This window comes from Budorcas taxicolor, chromosome 19 (genome assembly GCF_023091745.1).
Source record: "Budorcas taxicolor isolate Tak-1 chromosome 19, Takin1.1, whole genome shotgun sequence".
NCBI lineage: Eukaryota > Metazoa > Chordata > Mammalia > Artiodactyla > Bovidae > Budorcas > Budorcas taxicolor.
In genome coordinates, this window is record NC_068928.1 from 18443762 (window position 1) to 18466442 (window position 22681).

General features: G+C 53.9%; 1 protein-coding gene across 1 annotated transcript in view; it reads right to left on the reverse strand.

Moving 5' to 3' along the window:
- The window catches only part of RAB11FIP4 (RAB11 family interacting protein 4), a 102331-nt gene that overhangs the window by 32151 nt on the left and 47499 nt on the right, over window positions 1-22681 (reverse strand). The window lies entirely within an intron of this gene.

Here is a 22681-nt window from a genome sequence, read left to right on the forward strand (position 1 = left end):
TGGGGGCACCTCGTCAGCCACGGTCCTTCCTCCAGGCCTCTGTGGTCAGAGGCCAGCTTCTCATGGAGGACTTTCCTCCCCACTCTCAAACACCTCTCCGCGCACTCCCCAGGACCCTGCTTTCTCTCCCAGCACCTCTCACGCTGCAGGTTTTCCCTGTTCGCCTGTCCTCTGCTGTCACAGTGTGCTCCCTGAAGGCAGGGATTGTCGTCGGCTGGGTTCACTGCTGTGTCCAGCACAGAACCTAACACGAATTAGACGCTCAACCATTGCTGAATGAAGGAATTGCCTGTGCCGGGCAACGTGCTTGGTGCAGGCTGGGGAGTAGGTATGGGGAAGGATCTGTGCCCTGGAGACCACCTGGAGAAGACCATGTACCACAGCCTGGGGACACGTTCACACAATGTCCAGACACACACCAGGTGGGTCTGCCCGATCAGAACGCCTGTCCTGTGCTCAGCTGGCCGTGGGCAGGCTATCCAGCTGCAGGATCAGGCGGTAGAAGCCCTGCATGGTCCTCCTCATTCAAGAGGCCAGTGACTTGATGCCATCAATGCCCAGTTGCTGGGTCAAGTCACAGAGGAAAATGTCCACCCCCAGAGATCCTACAGAGCCAAGGCACTGTGCCCACTGCCCAGGCAGCAGACAATGCCAGAGATGCTTCCTCGTCCAAAGGCAATAAGCCTTGTGCTGGGGGTGGTGGTGGTGGTGGGGGGAACAGGGCACAGGGCTAAAGGGTGGGCTCCCTCTGCCCAGGCTGTCCTCTGCCCCCTGTCTAAGGTCCTGAGTCCCTGAGGTGCCTACCTCCCAGAACTGCTCATCTGCTATTTTATTTTGAACCTCTTTCCACCTGCTCCACCTGTGTGCCTCTTCTCTATCTACACCTAAAATATAAAAGGCAAAGTGAGGGCTTCCCCCGTGACTCAGTGGTAAAGAATCTGTCTGCCAGTGCAGGAGATGTAGGTTCGATCCCTGGTCCAGGAAGACCCCACATGCCACAGAGCCACAAAGCCTGTGCACCACAGCTACTGAGCCCTAGAGCCCGTGCTCCGCAACAGTGGAAGCCTCTGCACCGAGAAGCCCGCACACCGCCAACTGGAGAGCAGCCCCTGCCCTGTGCAACTAGGGAATAGCCCGTGCGGCAACAAGGACCCAGCGCAGCCAACAAATAAATAAAACTATTTTAAAAATAAATAAAAAGTGAAACTGTGAAGCCCCTTAAAGCTGAATCAGCTGTGAAACATCCCTTGGCATAAGAGCCACCTCAGAGGAGGGATTGGAGCCCTAGGAAAGGAAGTTTCTAGCCACCTTGGTGAGGAATGAGGAGGGTGCTGGAAGATGAGAGCTAAGAGGGCTCCAGGTGAGCAGCTGAAGAGAAAGCCCTGGGTGTGGGGGTAGCTGGTCCCTGCAGGAAGGGGCCAGGAGGCCATGAAGGGGCCTGAATACTCAGAAGAGGCCAGGAGGGACAGAGGGTGGAGAACAGGCGAATATTCACCAACCAGTTCTCCTGCTGAAGCCTAGTGCCTCCCCAGGGCAGGCTGCTCCAGGCACTCTGATTTCTTCTTTCTGCCCTCAGCTGAAAGAAAGTCCTTTCCAAGGACAGGCTCCGGGCAGTCCTTTACTGGTCTTCCTTGGGGCAAAGGCCACGCCTCCTGCCTGCTCACCTGGTCTGGCTGGTCCTGTCCGTCCTCTAGGCACAGTCTTACCTCATGACCACCTTAGTCATCTGACTTCCCTGCTGGCTCAGACGGTAAAGCGTCTGTCTACAATGTGGGAGACCCGGGTTCGAGCCCTGGGTCGGGAAGATCCCCTGGAGAAGGAAACGGCAATCCACTCCAGTACTATTGCCTGGAAAATCCCATGGACAGAGGAGCCTGGCAGGCTGCAGTCTATGAGTTCGCAGAGTCAGATACGACTGAGCGACTTCACTTCTTCACTTAGTCATCTGCCCCACGTCTCCATCAAAGCCAGGGTCTCCAAATTACAGAGCTGTTCCCCAGCTGGCATCTGCCCGACTTGTGCTGCCTGCTACTTAAGAATCCCACAGGGGACACAGGCACCTGGGTGAAGTCACAAGGACCTTGGAGACAAGCCAGATCAACCCCTCCCTGAGGGCTGGGGTGGGGCAGGGTTGGGCAGGGAGCAATTCAACCCAGGATATCAGTCCCCCACCTCCCAACAGGCTTCAAACACCTGGAAGGGTGGAAAGTGTCTACATTTTATAGCCCCCGGGGGCACATAATCAGCATTTCATGAATGTCAGCTGAGCAGGGTAAGGCTTGGGACAGTCATGGAGTAAGTTGGTGGCGAGTGGGTGGCAAGACTTGCCAGCCAAAATCAGTGACTCTAAGACTCCACCAAGGCTGGGCTAGATGGTTACAAAGAGAGATAAGAGAACCCTACTGCAGGGTTCTGAGCGCACCAGCTGGGACCCTCCTCCCAGCCCTCACCGTAACTACATTTCACCAGGGAAAGGACCTGAGGGTTTCCTTCCCAGGAGCCCCTGCGATGAGCACCAGGCTCCAGGAAGGGAGGACAGAGGTTTGGTGGATCACCAGGAACCAGCTCAGCGGGCTGCCACCCAAGCCCCACACGCTGAGTACCGGAGCCCAGCTCCCTCACCCTCCTTTGAGCAGGCGGCCTGTAAATCAGTCAAGGAACACTGGCATGTCCCTCAGGGCTGAAAGATGTGTCCCCTCCAGCCATCTGTAGGAGAGCAGGGGAGAAGGGGGCATGCAGAAAGAGGTACCCTGGAGGGTGTGCAAGGATGGCAAGAAATAAAGTCTGGGGCTGCGTAGGGTTCCTGCAGCTCCCACTCGGTTCTCCAAATCTCTGCTCCGCCCAGACCTCAGAGACGCCTGTCGCCCGCAGAGGAGCGGCTATGACAACTGCCACGACTACCGGGGCGGACCTGAGGGCTCTTGGGGCGCTGAGAGCTAGGAGCTGAGAGCCCGCTCACACGTCCGCCCTCCGCTGGGAAGGAGCAAGGCCCCGTGCCCAAACCCCAAACCAGGCTGGTCCTCCCTCCTGTCTGGCAGAGACCCTCGGAGATGAGGGAAGCCAGGGAAGACGGGCCGTGCAGCCTGCGAGAGCTACGGGAAAACTTCGCCCGTGCATGGCCCGCTTTGGGACTGAGCAAGGCCAAGGGCAGGGAGCTAGGGCAACACAAGCCCCGGAGGGTCAGGAGCCCTGGGAGCCGAGGTGGGACGCGGGGGCGGGGGATGTCCCAAGGGAGGCGTCCGGGCAAACAAACCTCCTTCCCAGTCCACTAGATCCTCCTCTAAACACTTTCTGAAACGGCGCCTAGGAGAGAACTGGCCGCCTCTCCTCGCGCCCCGGGGCTACTGCCACCCACCCTTGCACCAGGGACCCGGAGAGGGTCGGGGGTAGCGACTTACACCCCTGCGGCCCAGCGCACCCGGGCGCAGGTAACCGGACCTCCGGCCAGGGCGGACCCTCCCAGGGAAGGAGCCGGCGCCCGGACTGCGGGCGAAGTTCCGTGATCCGGCAACTTCCCCAGTCCCAGGACTACGGGCCCCAGCAAGGTGCGCGTCGTCGGAGCCCCAAGCCCCCTCCACCCCCAGCAGCCGCTTACCTGGTCCCCGGGGGCAGGCGGGGTGCGCATCCCCGTCCGGCCGCGTGCGGCTCGGTGTGCTGCAGAGAGGAGAGAAACGGGCGGGAGCGGGTCGGCGAGGCGAACGGAGACTCGGCAGGCCGAGCTCAGGGAACAGCCCGGTGCGCGCCGAGACTGCGTGCCGGGTTCGGCACCAGTTGACGGCGCCGACCCCGCCCCCACCCGCGCCCGTTGCCGGGAGACCCGCGTGGGCCGAAGGGTTCTTTGTATCAAAGCTGCCGTGACATCACGAGGCGCCCGGGCTCCGGGTTCGAAGGGGGCGGGACCTCGCGCCGGGGGAGGAGCGAGGGGAGAAGGAAGCGCGGCCTGGGAACCCGAGCCGCGGGGGGCGGGGTCCAGGTAACCCCGCCCCCTAAGGTAGGGGCAGGTGGCGGGGGCAACGCCGGTTATTGGCCGCGCGGCCGCGAGGCGGGCCCGGGCCACGCCCCCTTCCCCGGGCCCCAGCGGGCGCCTCCGGAGGTGGAGCTCGCCGGGCCCTCCCGAGCCCGCGCCGCCAGGTTACTGCCGCGGGCGTTTGGGCGGCCGGGGCCCTGGGATTCCGGAGTTTGTAAATTCACGCGCCTCTCAGGCGGGTGTGTGGCCGTCGCTACCTACTCCAAGCTACTCTCAGTTTGCTGTCACTGCTTCCTGGTTCACGTTTGCGGACGCGAACGGAGACCTGCCGACAAGCCCGCACACCCGGCGTCAAAGCCCACTGCCGCCACCACCACCAGCCTGAGTCTAGTGACTCCTAAATTGATTCTCATCTTGAATCCTACCCACAACTTTCCCGACCTTTTGGTGTAAAGTCATAGCTGCCTTTTTAACCAGTATGGGAATACAAAGAACCAAGCAAGCAGCAACAAGGACTGGAAAAAAAAAAAATCAAGAAGGAAAGGACCCCTTCTGTTGGAGCTTAGTAAATATGAGTCAAAAATGTGCTCCCTCATAACTAACTCTTTATTATGCTGCAGATTAAAAGACGGCAAACTGTAAACCAGCAAATTTTGCCAGTGTGGCTTCCCTTTGACGACGTTGCACTGTGTAACCAGGGGAGGGTGCAGAGCAGACTTACCCTGCTAATTGTTCGATTCAAGCCCATGTGAAGCCATCTTGGCCATCCCTGAGTTCTCACTGACCAACAAGGTGGCACTTTGGTATGGGTAGTACCCTTTGGTCCAACATCAATACACACACACACACACAGCTTTTCAGCCCCCTTATCTTTGGCTCTTTGCTCTCAGCTTCCTCTCCCCATTATCTCCCTTGTAAACAAACTTCCAGCTGCCGTTCTGTTTACCAGGGCCTGTCTCTTGAGGCAAAGCATTCCACTGGGGCCCCCAGACCTACTGGGGACTCTCCAAAATGGATAGCATTAGCCAGAGGGCGGGGCGCCTTCTGGCCAGGGTTGCATGTGGGAGGAGGCTGGGGCAGTGTAGGTGGAAACTCGATCACAACTGGCCCTCTCCTCCCTGCTTATGCGCTGCAGTTCTGAGATCTACATGTGAAGGCCACAGACTGTTGGTTTCGTGTCCACCCCCACAGTCCTAACACTGAGGAACACTGTGGTGTACCAGAAAGAGCAGTGGCTTTGGAATCAGACAGACCTCGGTTTGAATCCTTTTGGTCAGTTGCAAGTCTTAGGACAGGTTCTACGACATCTCAGACTCGGTGTGTTCATCTGTAAAATGGGACTGGCACTGTCTACTTCCTGGGTTGTTTTGCACCCTGACCCAGTGGGTACACTTGATTTTAGGCATTCATCAAAGGTGTGCTGCCTGAATGAGTCATGCACCCTGGGCCTGCTCTGCCTTTTCAGCTCCACCCTGAGACCTCAGCTTAGCTCCCTCAGGTGAGGTTTTAGGAAGGCACTGAATCCTGGGGTTCTGTCTCAGTTTCTCCTCTTTCCTTCCAAGTCTCTTGTTGCCCCGTAAGGACCATGAGGATCCAGAAGGCAGGTCACATGAGAGGGTTACCCAGAACAGGGGAAGAGAAGCAGAAACCTAAGGTGATCTTGACTTTCTCCCAGTCAAGTTTAGTGGAGAGTCAGACTGGCAAGCCTCTCCTTGCCCTCACCAGGGGGAACCTAATGGACATGGTCCAGAGCTCCGTTGAGGGGGTGATGCTACTGATCCCTCTTTATTTTTCCTGAAACTGGTGTGGTAGGGAGCATCTCCAGGTATTTGTCCTGAGAAGTAGAACGACAGAGAGGAGTATCACAATATGCTAGCACTGGACAAGCTGAGTTAAAGCCTGCCAGTTCTACAGTGTACCATGGGCAAGTCATGTAATAATTCAGAGCCTCAGTTTCCACCTCTATAAAGTGGGAACAAGACCTTGCCTCTTCCAGTTGTGAGGTTTAAATGAAATGATAGGAACTTCCCTGGTGGTCCAGTGGTTAAGACTCTGCTTTCAATGCAGGGGGCCAGGCTTCCATCCCTGGTCAGGGAACTATTAATAGATTTCACATGCTGCCACTAAGAGTTCACAGGCCACAGCTAAAGACTGCGCATGCCGCAACAAAGATCGAAGATCCTGAGTGTCGCAACTAAGACCTGGTGCAGCCAAATAAATTAATTAAATTAATAAATACTATAAAATAAAACACTCATCCCCCATGTTATGGATGAGAAGACAGAGGCTCAGAGAAGGCTGGGAATTTGTCCAAAGTCACAGAGTGAGATATCAGATGAGTAGAGACGGGGCTCTTGACTGCCAGTGCCAGACCCTCTCTTTCCTAGGGATCTGGTCAGACAGGCCCAAGGTGGGGAGCGGCTCGGAGGTGATGCCCTTACAGTGCTTCCCTGTGGCTGTGAATCTCCTAAGGGGTCTGACTTGTCTCTTCAGGGGAAATAACATTCCCATTAAAAACAGAAGCCCTCTCCCAGGGAACGTACCCAGGAGTAATTTGCAGACTGCAAGTCACTCTAATGGATTCTTATGTCATGAAACTGATTCTGCCACTGTTGATAGGAGCATACCCCATGACGCTGAACGCCAAAGCCAGAAAGAAGCAGATGGAATGTTGACAAGCCGGAGTTAATGGTCTTCCAGAAGCTGATGGGGGCGGGAAGCACATGATCACCCGGGTGATCCAGGTGAGGGAAGAGACTGGTGAGCGCTCTCTGTACCATGGCTATCTACCCCTGTTAACTTTCCTTCTGCTGCACTGTGCAGGAGTTAGCTCAGCATCAGAGGGTGTGAAGAGGCAACATTTTGTTCACGTCTGGGGCCATGCGGGAGGCCAGGCTAAGCAGGTAGGGCATCATCATGGTCCAGTGGTTAAGAATCCACCTTCCAGGGACTTCCCTGGTAGCTCAGTGGTAAAGGAGCCACCTGCCAATGCAGGAGACACCGGTTGGATCCCTGATCCAGGAAGATCCCACGTGCCATGGAGCAACTAAGCCCAAGCGCCATGACCACTTCGCCTGTGCTCTAGAGCCCAGGAGCCGAAACTATTGAGCCCAAGAACCACAACTACTGAAGTCTGTGCTCCTAGAGCCTATGCTCCACAACAAAAGCCACCGCAATGAGAAGCCCTCAAATTAGAAGGTAGCCCCAACCCACTGCAACTAGGGAAAAGCCCACACAGGCAGGCAGACCCAGCACAGCCAAAAATAAATTAACAAACAAACATAAAAAACCCAAACTAAAAACAAATGAGCTTGATTATGTTTTTTTAAAAGAAAAGAATCCACCTTCCAATGCAAGGGGTGAGGGTTCAATCCCTGGCCAGGGAACTGAGATCCTACAAACCCATAAATATTATTAAAAAAACAAAAATAGGAAAAGAGCACTCTGAACATTACCTGGTGTTAACATTAGTTAAACAACTGATGCCAACCAACATGAGCCAAATGAACAGAGAACAACATGAATCATACCAGAGTTGGGCAGGCGGCAAGCATCAGGTCCAGTGGTTCTCAAGCTGGGGTCCTTGAAACCCTCGGGGTTCTAGGGAGACCTTGCAAAAGTGGGGTGAGGGTGTGCTCTACATAAGCAATTGGAATCACTCCACTTCTATCTGCTTTCCATGAAGGCTTCCACATGAAGTTGCACATGGACAAGGTGTGCCATGGCTTAGAAGGTGTTTCAAACCACTAGTCTAGTGAAACCACTCATTTCCAAACAAGGAGACAAGCCCAGGGGTGAGAAATGGCTTCTCCTCTCACAGTTCACAGCAGAGCCGGGATTAGCGCCGGGCTCTCCAAGACGAATATCAGTCATCAACCAGGACTGTCAAACTGGTCAAACCTCGTCACACATTAGACTCTATTTCTGTCCAAACACCGTATCACCAGCTACTGCTCTCTGTGTGGAAAAAGCCCTGCACGCTGCTGGCTCAGACTTCACCCCAAGCACTTGTCTTCTCTTGATTCCAAAGTCAGAAAGCATCACCCCAAGTATTAAACAAGTCTCAGCTTTCTGGGACTTCCCTGGCGATCCAGTGGCTAAGCCTCTGTTCTTCCATTGCAGGAGGCACAGGTTCCATCCTGGGTTGGGGAAACTAAGATCCCACATGCTGCAGGGTGTGGCCACACACACACACACACACACACACACACACACACACACACAAAACCAAGTCTCAGCTTTCCACCCCAGGGGACAAATTCAACCTTTGATAACCTCAGCAGTGGCTTCAGAAAGAGATACAGGTACTAAGGAAGTAGGTGGGATCATGGGATTACAGAGGCCTCTTAACCCCGAGGGAAAGACCTTCCCACTCCCCGACTGCGTCAGCGAGGGCCTGTCCAAAGGTCTGTGCTGCACAGGGAAGAAGAGGCACCCCGGACCACCCCTTGCTCTGGGAGCTGCGGTTCGGACAGCACATCACTTTCTACCCTACCTAGCCCAGGAGCAGGTCTTGGACCAGGTGTGTGCCCCAGAAACATGAGCCCCCTTCCACTGGCAAATACCTCAGTGCCGGTGGCTGTCCTTTGGCTCAGAGGCTTTAGCAGTCTGCCCCAGGGCCTGCAGTCCTGTGTGATACCTGGCTGATATATATGCAGTTGGGCTGGGACCAGGTCCTACAGACTCTGGACACGGGCCAAGTGTTAGAAGACTAGGCTCTATTTTTGTCAAACTGTGCTCACGTAAACAACGGGCTTTCTTACTCATGCAAACCCAATAAGCAGGGAAAATGGTCAGAGAACCCGTCTTCCCCCTGATTCACCCAATCATCTAAGAGGAGGTGGTGGCGGATGAGGAGGAAACAGAACAAGGTCTTTGACTTGGACTGGGAGAGGGCGAGGAGGGAAACCTTCCCTGTCCTTTACTCTCTGTAGAGTCAGGTGACTGCAAGCCCCTGAGAGCATAAACAACTCTCTTCTGTTTCAAATGCCTCCCCTGACCCTCCTTACCTCCCCCCACACCTGGCAGCCCACGCCTCTGATTTTTAAGAGTGGATAGTAAAGCCGCAGTTCCAAAATTGCGCTGCGCAGTGGACTCACTTGGGAGCTTAAAAAAGTCAATGCCCAAGACTTCCCTGGTGCTGCAGTGGATAAGAATCTGCCTGCCAATGCAGGAGACACAGGTTGGATTCCTGGTCCAGGAAGATTCCACATGCCTTGTGAGCTCCTGATCCTGTGCTCAAAGGCCTGCCTGCTGCAGTTTCTAAGCCTGCTGCAATGACTAAGTGTGCTGCCATCAGTACACCAACAGCCTGTGCTTGGCAACAAGAGAAGCCACTACAGTGAGAAGTCTGTGCACTCCAGGGAGAGTAGCCCGACTCGCTGCAACTAGAGAAAGCCCGCACATAGCAACAAAGACCCAGCGCAGCCCCCAACATGTTTAATTAAAAAAAATAAAGTCAATGCTGTTATATCAGATAGCAACCGAATCCCAGTGGCTTGGATGGGAGCTGGTTTTGAAGCTGCCCCAGGTGACTGCAACGTAACAACGTTTGGGAACTACTTTGCCAAAGGCTTGTGACTACAGTGTGAGTCGGAGCGATCACAAGTGCAGGCGTCGTTCGTTCATTCCGTCATTCACTCACACATCTGCTATGAGCCAGACCTTTTCCTCGTGCTGGAGACACAGCTGTGATCAACAGTCTCAGTTCCTGTGGCCCCTGCTTTCAGGTGGGGAGAGTCAGACCAAAATCAATGAACGGATGATGTATGTGACATGTACCATGAAGGAAATGAAGGAAACCAAAGCAGGACAGAGACTTTGGGGGTAGCGGACTATTTTCACCCTGGATTTAGACACTGACTTGCTTCAGCGAAGAGCAGCTGGGCCCCCGCCCACTGTCCTGGACTTTATCCTGCCGTCAGGGTAAAAAAACAGCTTTCCCTGGACATTCCACAAGGTCCTGCCTTTGGCTCCTCACAGGGCTCCTTGCTTAAGTCTTTCCCTTAAGCTATTTCTTTAGGTGGGACCTGGCATCTCTTCTGAAGTTCCTGAGATGGAATTTGAAAGGAGAGAAACAAGGAAATGAGAAAGACCTTTTCCAAGATCCAGTTGCCCTCTTCCTAGATCGTGTCAGCTCTGAGCTCTGAAGAAACACCCTCTGCCCTAGTGAGTGCCTCGGCCAGGGGCTCTGCAACCAGAGAGAGACCACTTCCCCTGCAGCTTGTTATTAACAGCAGCTAGTAGTCATGTACAGATGTGAGAGTTGGACGATAAAGAAGGCTGAGTGCTGAAGAATCGATGTTTTTGAACTGCGGTGTTGGAGAAGACTCTTGAGAGTCCCTTGGACTGCAAGGAGATCAAACTAGTCAATCTTCAAGGAAATGAACCCTGAATATTCATTGGAAGGACTGAAGGTCCAATACTTTGGCCACCTGATGCAAAGAACTGACTCCTTGGAAAAGACCCTGATGCTGGGAAGGATTGAGGGCAGGAGGAGAAGGGGACGACAGGGCATGAGATGGCTGGATGGCATCACCGACTCAATGGACATGAGTTTGAGTAAACTCCGGGAGTTGGCAATACAGGAGGCCTGGCGTGCTGCAGTCCATGGGGTCGCAGAGTCGGTCACGACTGCGCGACTGAACAGCAATAACTGTTGGAGATCCACTGTATGCCAGTCATTTCTTCTCATTTATTTTACTCCAGTCATCTTTGTGATAGATGTACTGCACCTAGATTACAGATGAGGAAACTGAGGCTCGAAAGGGTTAGTGCTTAGCCAGGGTGGCAGAACCAAGATGCACACTCAGATCTGTGGGCCCCTGTCCAGGACCCCCAGCTGCCTCTCTTACTGCAAAACCAGTTTATTGGCAGCAACTGAATGGTCTGAAATCAGCAGAAACTAGTTCACAAGGATGATAAAGACTGTGAGCAAGTCAGGTCTCCTGCCCTTCTCCATCATCCTTGGGGCAGCGTCCACTGTCCAACTCAACATTACTTCCATCAGTTGCAGCTCTTACCTGGCCTCTGTGATGTGTCCCCATGCACCTTGCGATACGTCCTGGAAAGCGTCTTGCCCTTGGAGGTGAGATATCATCCTCCCTGCCTGGCTGACCACATGAGAGTGGAGAGCTAGCCACCCTTCTGGTGGGAACTTGGCTGCTGCCTCCTGCCCCAGAGACAAGCCCAAGGAGATAAGCCCTGATTTTTCCCTGGTTGCTACTGGATGAGAGAAGGATGGGGCCGGGGCTCTAGGGAGAGAGGGAAGAAATATTTGTTGCTTTCAAAAATGTATTTTGCAGAGCCCCCATCGCACTGTGAAAGCATAAAAAGGGCTTTGTGGTTCAATCAGCAGGCAAAACTCTTGGCTCCTCCTTGGAGATGTCACAGAACATGTCAGGGGAGAGAGCCTGGGGGTTTCTTAAGGCTGTCCAGCTTTGGAGAGAACCCCTTCTCAATGAACTAACAACAAAAGGACTCGGTGTTGTAAGGAACATACTTGGGAAAACAATGCATCAGGCTCCTGGCACGCTCAAACTCAGACACACAAACACACACAATAACATGATGTTAGTGTCTTCATTTTAAAGATAAGAATAGCAAACACCTACAAAGTACTTACTATGTGCCAGGCTCTGTTCTAAGTGCTTCACGTGATATGCACTCATCTAACTTTCACAACAATCTGGTGAGGCAGGTATCATCCCCATTCTACAGATGGGGAAACTGAGGCTTAATGAGGCTACTCAAAGACATAAAGCCTATAAATGGAGAGCCAGAATTCAAACCTAGGGAGCTGACCCCAGAGACTGTCCACCAAAACAAAAGGAGGCTCAGATTTGTAACATCACTTCCTCGAAGCAGTCACAGTGGAACCAAGATCATTTATTCATCCAGTCACTAGTTATTCAAACATTCACTGAGCAGAAACCACAGGCCAGCCACCTGGAAATATAAGAAGGGGACACAGAGTCCAGGGCTCACTGGTGTCAGAGCTGGACACCCAGGGCTGAGCGCTAAGGCAGGGGGATTCCCTGCCAGGCATTAGCACGTGTGCACACTCATGTGAGCTGTGTGTGTAAATCCCCAGAGAGGCCTTCCACTTGAGATGCTGGGGTCCAAACACTGCCTGGACTGCTGTGTCCTTGAGCTGCAGTTTCTGTGTACGATGAGGTCCCATTCTGGCTCTTTTCACTCCAAGCCCGGGCTCCTTTCTCAGCCCCACAGCTTAGCATCCGAGCTGCCTTCTCTGCTGGGTCACCCATCCCAACCCTCCCCAGAGTCGTTCTGGAGGCAACCTGCCCAGAACAGCTGCTCTCCAACAAGGTGGGGCCCCAGGCCCTCTGAGGCCCTCTCACATGGGCACGACCCCCTCCTCCCAGCCCTGAGTCCTCCTTGAACCCCTGCTCTCAGCAGCAATTCAGACATGCCCCCAGGGATGCTCTAGGCTGGAGGCCATTCATCTCAGGAATTCAGCCGCTGCTGAGAGGAACATGACTTTGAGACAAGCCTGGGGGTGGATGAACGTCACCTTACATCTTTTTTTTCAGGGCAGAAGGACATATCTTCAAGGGCTTGTAATTCCACTTGGAGAACACAGTTCCCCCACAATTGTCTCCTCCATTATCTGGAGATGAGAAAACACCCCAAACCCACAGCAAACGAGCCGGCCGGTAAATGACAAAAGTAGGACTGCGGGTTCTGCAGGATGAGAGGCCGGGAGCAGGGCGGGCGGCGGGCAGGGAGGTTTGGCGGGGTGGGGCAAGGCCAGGGCGCACTTGGACCCACCCAGGCAGGCTGGGCCCAGCTGTCCCTGAATAAACAGGCTCATCTGGAGCTGAGCCGGCCTGCCTCTCAGACACACACACCTCGTTTGTGGCTTCTCTTCCAGGGCCGGGCTCGGCAACGGGAAACCAAAGGCCTTGGCCCCAGGACACTGAGCCAGTGTTCCTCCCACTTAGGGGAAAACCACAACCCGGGCGGGCAGACCGAAGGGGCTGCTGTGTCCAGGTACAGACGTGGGAGGGGCCCAGCCCAGAGGAGGCCCTCGAAAGGGAGGGAGAGAGGGATGCTCCCTGCGCCTGGAAAAAGAAACCTTTCTTCTAGGCCCAGCCCCCTGCCGTCTCACTCAACCACCGGACCACATTCATGGCTGGCCAGCCAGGTTCGAACCCCAGCTCTGCTTCAAGCAGATAGCTGGTGTTCAAGTCGATTCCTGCCAGCCTCTGATCATATTTTCATTAACCAATCAATCCCTGACCTGGTTTTCCACGTGTTTAAAGACACGTTATTTGATGGATGGTGTTGATTCATTAACATTGAACTCACAGCCCCGTGTGCGTGTGGGGTAAATTTGCTTCAGTCATGTCCGACTCTGAGACCCATGAACTGTAGCCCACCAGGCTCCTCTGTCCATGGAGATTCTCCAGACAAGAATCCCAGAGTGAGTTGCTGTGCCCTCCTCCAGGGGATCTTCCCAACCCAGGGATTGAACCCTCATCTCTTATGTCTCCTGCATTGGCAGGCGAGTTTTTTCCACTAGTGCCACCTATAATTCATGCTTGAACAAAGCTTATGCACCACGCATTTTCTCCATGAGACATATCACAGCCTTCCCACACGCTGGAACACGAGCAGCACTTCAGTCCTGCATATGGGGGTCATTTTTAAACAGCAAAAGCTGCACCCCCCTCCGCAAAAAAAAAAAAAAAAAAAGAACAAAAACACAACAACAAGGCATGAAAAAAACAACAGACACTTGTTTGCAGAATGAGATGAAAGTGAAGACCTCAGTTGGGCAACTCAAATTGTCATCTGAGCATTTCTGCCGATGAGCATGAAAATGCTGCGGGTGTTGATTTGGGGATTACAAATACATTTTAGCAAGTAAGCAAATCTGCAACTACGGAGTCTGTAAGATATGAGGACGGACTGTGTCTGTGCTATAGGGTGACCGAGGGACGGGGAGGGAGGTGGGTGTTAAGTGAAATAACTCGCGAAGAACACTTAGAGGTGTGGGCCAGCGGCACGGCGGCTAATGCATCTGATCACTAAGGGTACTTATACTTAGCACAGTGATAGCGCCACACCTATCTGTAGGTTACTACCTCTATTACCTGCTGAACAGGTAATCGATACCTTTGTTGCTCCCTCTGCTTGGAATGTCATTCCTTGCACTTTCTCCAGCTCAGGAAGCCCAGAGGCCAGGGTTTCAAGTTTTGGGCTGGGTTTGAATCGCACCTTCGCTGCTGGCCAGCTGGGAGCCCTCAGGCCAAGTCGGGTCTCCTCCTCGCCATGCAGCACTGCTTCCCCTTGCTCACCAGAAGAGACCCTACTCCTGATCCCTCCATGGGTCCGCACACCCACCTGTGCAGGCCCCTCTCGCCTTCGGTCTGCTGCAATGCCTGGTTCACAGAGGGACCCTTCTCCTCAGATCCCGGACCCCCTCTCTTGAAGGTTCTTTGTCCCTGCAACCACCTCCAACCTCAGACACTCCTTGTATCATCAGTGTCCCCTTCGAAATGTCTTTATCTCCATATGAGATTATGCCCTGGCTTTGAAAATCCCTCCCAAAGCTCCGCAGGGCAGAAACAAATAAATCAGAGCCACATGGGTCCTCACCTCACCATAGCACTTGACCCCCATGGGACCTATCTCCTTCACCTTCTCAGCCTGGCTTCTAGTATGCCTGCCTTCCTGGTTTCCTCCCCAGGACTGACTTCTCCTTTTCCTGGGCCTCCTAAAGGTTTATGTCCAGCTTGGACCTCTCCTCCGAGGTCCCGACTGTCCGTGGACGAAGTTTACTGAGGGGCAAGTTAGGGGTCAACCCAGAGAGGGCACGAGGGAAGCAGGATGGAGCAGAGAGATAGGTGAATAGTAAGGCAGTTGTAACAAGGCCTCACCTGACCCTGCAGGTGCTCTGGAGCTGGGATGGCCCTTCAGTGTTGTCTCCAGAAAAGGCCAGGGAAGGGACTTCCCTGGTGATCCAGTGGCTAAGACTCCATGCTCCCAGCGGAGGGGGCCCAGGTTCAATCCTTGGTCAGGGAACCAGATCCCACATGCTGCAACTAAAGAGTCTGCAAACTGCAACCAAGATGCAAGAAGGAAGATCTTGCGTACCTCAACCAAGACCCGGCACAGCCAAATAAGTCAACAAAACTTCAACAACAACAACAACAACAAAAACATGTTGAGCACCTAACAGAGTGGAGGGCTCACTGTAGGTGCTTAAGGCGTGCCAGTCCCCATCCTACCCCACTCCAGACTACCTGCTTCCTTCCAGTGGGTCGTGAGAGCTATGTTTCATCCATTCCCCCCTTCTGCTATGCCTGTCAGTCGAGGGAGAAGCTTATTCCCCTACTGTGGTTTTCTGAACCCAGTACTTGAGCTCCTCTTTCCCTCCTTGTTTTTTGAACTCTGAACTTTGTCTTAACGGTTTGAGTGCATCTTGTGCCTCACACGGCGAGCACCTCCAGGCCTCCAGGGTAACAAGTAACAGAGCATCAACGGCCCCTGCGGGAATAGATGCACCGAGTGGGTAGACCAGAAAGCCAGGACAGGGCTGGCCATGGGAACTGGGTCTGTGGAGTTGTACTGAAGACGCAGGTGCATGAGAACGTCAGGAAGGCTTCCCAAGTCTGGGAGACTGACTGCTCTTGGAGTCTGATATCCCGGGGAGGTCACAGCTGCTTTGGTAGTAGTGGTAGTATGACCTCTGAGAAGGTCATGAGGTCACATGAGCCTACAAGGACATCTGTGCATCTATGCCAACCACGTGGTGTAGCTGAAAGAGCTGGGATGGTAGAGGTTTGAATCCCAGCTCTACCACTGAGTACATATATATCAACTAAGGAAGACCTCGCCCACTTGAGCTCCATTCTCTCATCTCAGAGTTGTCAAGGAGACCGAACAAGATAACCTTTGTTTAGCTTCTAGCTGGGCCTTGGTCACTGTGCCAGTCTGCCTTCCAGATGGACGTGCATAAATTAGAGTAATAATTCTTTCCTTCTTTTCATGTCTCAAGAGAGAACTTTCTTTACATTCCAAGTCAAATGATTTCATTTTTCTCTCCTCTAAAGATCACCCTTGTGGCTCAGCTGGTAAAGAATCCGCCTGCAATGTGGGAGACCTGGGCTCGATCCCTGGGTTGGGGAGATCTCCTGGAGAAGGGAAAGGCTACCCACTCCAGTACTCTGGCCTGGAACTGTATAGTCCATGGGGTCATAAAGAGTCGGACACAACTCTGTGACTTCCACTCACTCAGAGATCACCCGACACGCCTTCAGCGTCTCATATTGTCACCATCCCATTTGGAACTGCCTATCTGTGTGATTAACTGGGGCTTCCCAGGCGGCACTCGTGGGTAAAGAACCTGCCTTCCAATGTAGGAGACATAAGAGACACAAGTTCCATCCCTGGGTCAGAAAGATCCCCTGGAGGAGGGCATGGCAACCCACTCCAGTATTCTTGTCTGGAGAATCCCAGGGACAGAAGAGGGTGGCGGGCTACACAGTCCATGGGGTTGCAAAGAGTTGAACACGACTGAAGAGACTTGAGCACACACTCATGCACACGATTAACTGATGTCTTGGTTACCTCTCCCAGACTGAAAGTGTTTTGACCCCAGACCTCAACACTGAGGTCCATCGTGAGCACTATTAGGTAAGCTAACGGCATATCTTCAGCACTAAGTGTGGGGCTGCAGGCATTAACACTGCACACACCTGATGCTCACGACAACCCTGAGAGCCAGTAAGATTAACAATGAACACTTACGAGGGCCTCAGTCTGTGCCAGGCACTGTTCTAGGAGCTCTACACATATTAGCTCACTTGATCCTTCACGGTCCTACCAGGTAGATGTGTACCTGCGAAACGAATAAAGCTTAAATGTCTAAGATCCTCATGTGCTCGGGAGGGGCCTGCCAGTGTGTTCAGGCGGTCACGTGCTCTGTAAAATTTGTACAAGGAAGCTACAATGAGATCCTTAAGGATGACTCCATACATTCTAAGAGCTTGAGGTCTCACAAAATCTGGATGCTCCAGAGCAGAGGCGCTACTTCTCCCATTTCACAGATGAGAAAACTGAGGCTCAAAACCATTACATAACCTGCCCGAGGACATTTAGAGCCAGGATCTGGATGCAGGCCTGCCTCCCACGCCCTTCTACTCTTCTGCAGACCTCTTGAGTCTAAGACACAAAGCCCTGGATAGTAGTGACACGTGTCTGCCCAAGGCATCTTGGCATCTATGGGATCTGAGCAGAGGGAGGAAGGGAAGGAGTAAGGAAAGGAGGGAAGAAGCTCTGATCAGAAGGGTCCCAAGTCCTGAGCCCTGGGCCCCTGCATTTGGCAGCAGAATCCTGGTTAATCCAACCGTCTCCTTCACACACCCCCTTGTGACCCAAATCCACTGGTTGCCTTTCCAACTTCTGGAAGCACTGAGTGCACACTGCCATGAACCAGCCCAGTTCACCCCAAATAAACCTGCTCTCCGGCCCCTTCCCCTTCCTGGGCCCCTCCACCCGTGCGCCAGGGCCAGCCCGTCTCAAATGCCAGGCTGAGGCAAACAAGAGCTGGCACACTCTGCCCTTGAGGGCAGCCCTCTCCTGGCTGCTTTGCAAAGGGCCGGTTTCAGCCGCCCGAGCATTCAGTTACCTTCATTAGAATGGTCCCTGAGAGCTGGCCGGGCCCTGACCGCTCAGGGCAGACTCTGTCCCAGCGGGGATGAAAGAAGAGCAAAGGAGCTGTAATGCAGCCACCGAGAGGGAAAGGGGTGGGTGGCGAAAGAACAGGCGAGGCGCCTGCCAGGCCCTCCGCAGGCTTGAATGGCCCCTCTCTGTTCCTGAGGTCTCGGGACAACCAGAGAGGTACTTCGAGGCCATTTCTGAAGGTGGGCACCAGCCAGATGCTAGACCAAACTTCCCAATTCCAGCGGCACCACTCAGATGAGAATGGAGTCAGAGGAAGACTAAGGGGTGGTGGGCAGTGGGATAGAGGGGCGCAGTGAGGTCCTTTCCAAACACCAGCAGGCTCAAGCAGAGATTCAGTTTAAGGACATCTGGACTTTACTTTCCGATTGGCTGCACTATGTGGCATGTGGGATCTTAGTTCCCCGATCAGGGATCGAACCCATGCCCCCTGCATTGGACGCGTGGTGCCTTAACCACTGGACCACCAGGGAAGTTCTTAACTCCACTTTCTTTCCCAGACAAGAAAGTGGCACCAGGACCAGAAGAGCTGATGCTAGAAAGCATGCTCTTAGACCAAAGTGCAGAGGTTTGAAGTGTAGTTTCTATCAGAAATTGAAAGTAAGCTTTCAATTGAGTATAAGTGGGTGTTGCCGTAACAAAAATTGAGGTTTCAATATTGAGGGGGGCAGCAGCCTCTGTCCCAGTGAGGGAATTTTTGGGCAAAAGTGGCTCCATCCAGGACTAAAGGAACTGATAACCAAGCCTAACGCAAGGTGTGCAATGAGGGTTGGAGGGGTGGGGATGGGGGGGTGTTTTTCCTGGCCAATTGGTGACCCGCCACCAGAGCTGCAGGTGGCTGGCAGGGCTGGGGAGGCTGTGGATGCCCAGGCAGCCACTGTGTAGGACAAGGACTGAGACCCCAACCAACTCTGCTGCATAATAGCTCTGTGACCTTAGGTCAGTCTCTTAACCTCTCTCAGCATAATCTACCCAGCCTGCAAAAGGGGCACAAACAGTGACATTTCTATGGACTTTACTGTGTGCCAGATACCAGCCTAAGCACTTTATTTGTACTAACTCACTGAATCCTCACAACATCTCAGGAGGGAAGCTTCACTTCCTCAACCTACAGGTGAGGAAACAGAGGCACCAGCAGGTGAAGAAACGTGTTGAGGAAGCTAGGGGCTTCCCTGGTGGTCTAGTGGGTAAGACTTCGCCTTGCAATGCAGGGGGTGCAGGTTCAGTCCCTGGTCAGGGAGCTAAGATTCCCATGTGTCTGTCTGCCACAAAACCAGAATATTAACCACAGAAGCAACACCATAACAAATTCAATAAAGACCTAGCAAAATAAATGAATAAAAGGACCCACAACTAGAAGTGGCAGAAGTGAGATTTGATCCCAGGCTGCCTGGATCCAGGGTGCATGACAGGACCCTGCCTCTGTCCCCTGCCCCTGGGACCCACTCTTGGCTGCTGAGCCACACAGGTGGTGCCTTCTGTGATTTTGGGTTGGGATTTTGATGCCTGAGAGGAGCGAGGAGGCCCAGAGCTCAGGTCTAGGGCTTTGGGACCAAGGGGGAAAGTCCACACCAGTGATTCCAAACTTTGATCAGACGAGCTTGCTAAGGATGCAGATCCCTAGGTCCACCCCAGATCCTGAGTCAGGCACTGGGGCCCAAGACTACATTTCCCACCAAAACACTGGCTAGGAGGTGAGGTCTCTGGAGCACGACCCTAATTCCTCCCTGGCTGCAGCCATATAGGAGGCAGGGGAATCCTCCCGACCCAGAGCCAGGAGAACTAGGATCCAGCCCAGCCCCACTCACAGCTGGGGAAGTCCAGGGTCGCAGATGGTCTGTCTCCCCATCTCTAAGACGAAGAGTCGTACGAGACAGCCTCCGGGGGCCCTGCCCTCTGAGACGCTGTGACTCTGAGCCTGTGCGGCCCTGGCTGAGAAGATCTAAACCCGCCCACCCCACCCGGCTTCTCTGCTCTTGGTAACGAGGCTGCAGAGCTAACGTTTCCTTTTGATTCTGGGCTCCCAGAGGGAGGAATAAAAATAACCATGACAGTGACAGCTGCTCAGTCATGAGTGGGCCCATGCAGTGGGAAGCATGGCACAAACCGTGGCCAGCTTCTGCTTGATGAGCCCCGGAAAGCTGGGGAGACCCCTATGCAGGGAGCACAGGTCGCCCCGAAGCCGCCAAACACACACGTGGGGGAAGGCAATTGAGCCCGTGTGTCTGGCAGAGGAGAAGAATGGTATGTGCCTTTGGCTCCAGGCCCAAAAGGTATGTGCCTTCGGCCCTGGGCCCCAGAGGATCAGGGTGTGCTGCTGGGGACCGACACTGGTGTTCCTGAAACCCCCGGGGCCACGCCAAGTGATGCTGAGCCCTCAGCCTCCCCAGCTCTCTCTGGTGCCCACACTGCCAGGCCTGGCCTGCGGCTCTGTCCCCTTCATCCCACTCAACCCCAACACTCCCTGAAGCCAGGAAGTACTGTTGTGCCCAGTTTACAGATGAGGAAACCGAGGGCCGAGACGCCGCCGGGTGAGTGTGAGGCAGCACAGCTGATGGGCGGCAGAGCTGGGCTCAGACCCTGCCCGCCTGGAGTCCGCTGCTCTCCATGAAGCTGAGCGGCCTCCCAGTGTGTGTTCATCACACAAGAGGACGAGGTCCCAGTGCGTTAACCCAGCGGGCCCCAACCTCTCTGGCACCAGCGACTGGTTTCATGGAGGACTATTTTTCCACGGGCGGGGGCAGGGAAGGAGGGATGGTTTCAGGATGATTCAAACGGAGTACATTTATTATGCTCTTTGCTTCTATTATTATCACATCAGCTCCACCTCAGACCATCAGGCATTACTAGATCCCGCAGGCTGGGGACCCCTAGGTTAATCCGTCTAGCTTTGGTGGATTTAACTTTCTTGGCTTCAGGGTTGGTTGGCTGGAGTCCTGAGCCAATAGCCAGCAAGGCAAGAGCAGAGCAGAGGCGGGCTTACTGATCAGTACCTAGCTGCGGTCTTGTTTAGAGGACTGAGGGGTGGAGGGAGCCCCTCTGACTGCCAGGGAAGGGAGTGTGGGGTCCAGCTTTGCAGCCAGTCAGCTCTGGGACCCTCGGCTGGTGCCTTGCTCCCCCGCTGAGGTGGGCCCAAGGCCTTCACTGCCTCCCTGCACAGTTCCAAGGCGATATCCCAGACCCTGTCTGCTGTGCACCCATCCACGCACCGGCCAGGGCCACCCGAACGTATGCCCTTCCTCTCACCAAGTCCTACTTACACAAGCAATAACACAGCTTAGGGGTCCCTCAATAAGACTGAGAACTGCGATTTCCCAAACTTCTCTGCACATTAAAATCACCTGAAGAGCATTACAAACTCTTCACATCCAGGACTTCCCTGGTGGTGCAGTGGATAAGAATCTACCTGCCAATGCAGGGGACACGGGTTCAATCCCTGGTCCAGGAAGACCCCCACATCCCACACGCTACGGAGCAACTAAGTCTGTGTGCCACAACTACCGCGTCCGCCTGCTGCAACTGCTGAGCCCACGTGCTGCAATTAACGAAGCCTGCGCACCTACAGCCTGTGCTCCGCAACAAGAGAAACCACCGCAAAGAGACGCCTGCGCGCTGCGACGAAGAGTAGCCGCTTCTTGTCACAGCTAAAGGAAGCCTGTGCAAAGCAACAAAGACCCAAGGTAGCCAAAAATAAATAAATACAGAAATAAGTTAAATTAAAAAGAAAAAACAACTCTCTGCATCAGGCCAAACATCAAGCCAGTGAAATCCAGACCTGGGCGTGGGACCCAGGCATCAGCACAGCTTAAATTACCCAGTTGATTTCAAGCTCAGTCGCAGGGATCCACAGGCAAACATCTCAGACTTTGGGGGAGCACATGAATGAGCCACCTGGAGTCTTGCTAAAATGCAGATTCTGTCCCAGCCGGTCTGGGCTCAGGCTCAGAGTCTGCAGAGTCCTCAGAGACAGGCGCCTGTGTACCCTCTCTGGACCACATTCTGAACAGGAAGGACCTGGAGTCTGGGCGACAGCGGTCCCCACAGCATGCTCCTGAGGGGAGGACAGAGTTCCCCAGACAAGTCTCGTCACCCTCTTTGACGGTCCCGAGGGAAAGCACCATGCCAAACTGAGGAGTACGACACCCATTTCTTTCTTTTCTGGCTGCATGTGGGGTCTCCGTTCCCCAACCAGGAATAGAACCTGCACCCCCTGCATCTGAAGCACAGAGTCTTAACCACAGGGTCACCAGTGACGCATCCCGTCGATTTCCGACTGGCTGTTTGGCTCATGGTGTTGCCAGGCTTCCTAGTGGTGGTTCTTATCTGTACGTCTTAGGGGTCGGCTGAGGGGTCTTTGGGGAGGATGGAGGTGCAGATGGCGTTTGGCCTGAGTCAAGGCTTGTGTGTGGGGAGGGGGCTTCTGCCTCACCCGCACAGCTGCTTCTCTGTGGCAAATGGCCTTTAGGTACTTATCAGGCAGGTGGGGATGGGGAGCTGGAGGCGGGGAGCGGGAGGCGGGGGATGGTGGGGCTGTGAGGTGGTTGAGAGGGCCGCCAGGGATAACCCTGGCTGCAGTGGGTGGAGGTCTGTGGGCAGTGAGCGTCTGTGGGGGCGTGTGGGTAGGGGACCATGGGTGCGGGGCTCTTGGGTGGGGGGCTGTGGATGGTGAGGGCTTACCACGCCACCCAGCCAGGTTTACAGCAGAGTTGTTCTCTACTAGTCATGTGTGATCGCTCCTGTGAGGTGATACAAAAAAAAAATACAATTTTGTTTCCATGAAAAAACAGTCCTGGAGAGAAAGCCACCTGCTAGTCATGGAAAGCGAGAAAAAAATAAAGCGGTCCAAGAGCTTCCTGGTTCTTTGCCAGACAATAGAAGTGAAGTTGTAATATTTATAGCTACCCGTGTTTCCAGGGCTCCACTCGCTGTCAGGCTCCACAACATCTTAACCAACGCCTCGGGCTCGACTCCATCTCCCTGAATCTTCACAAGTCTGAGGAAGAA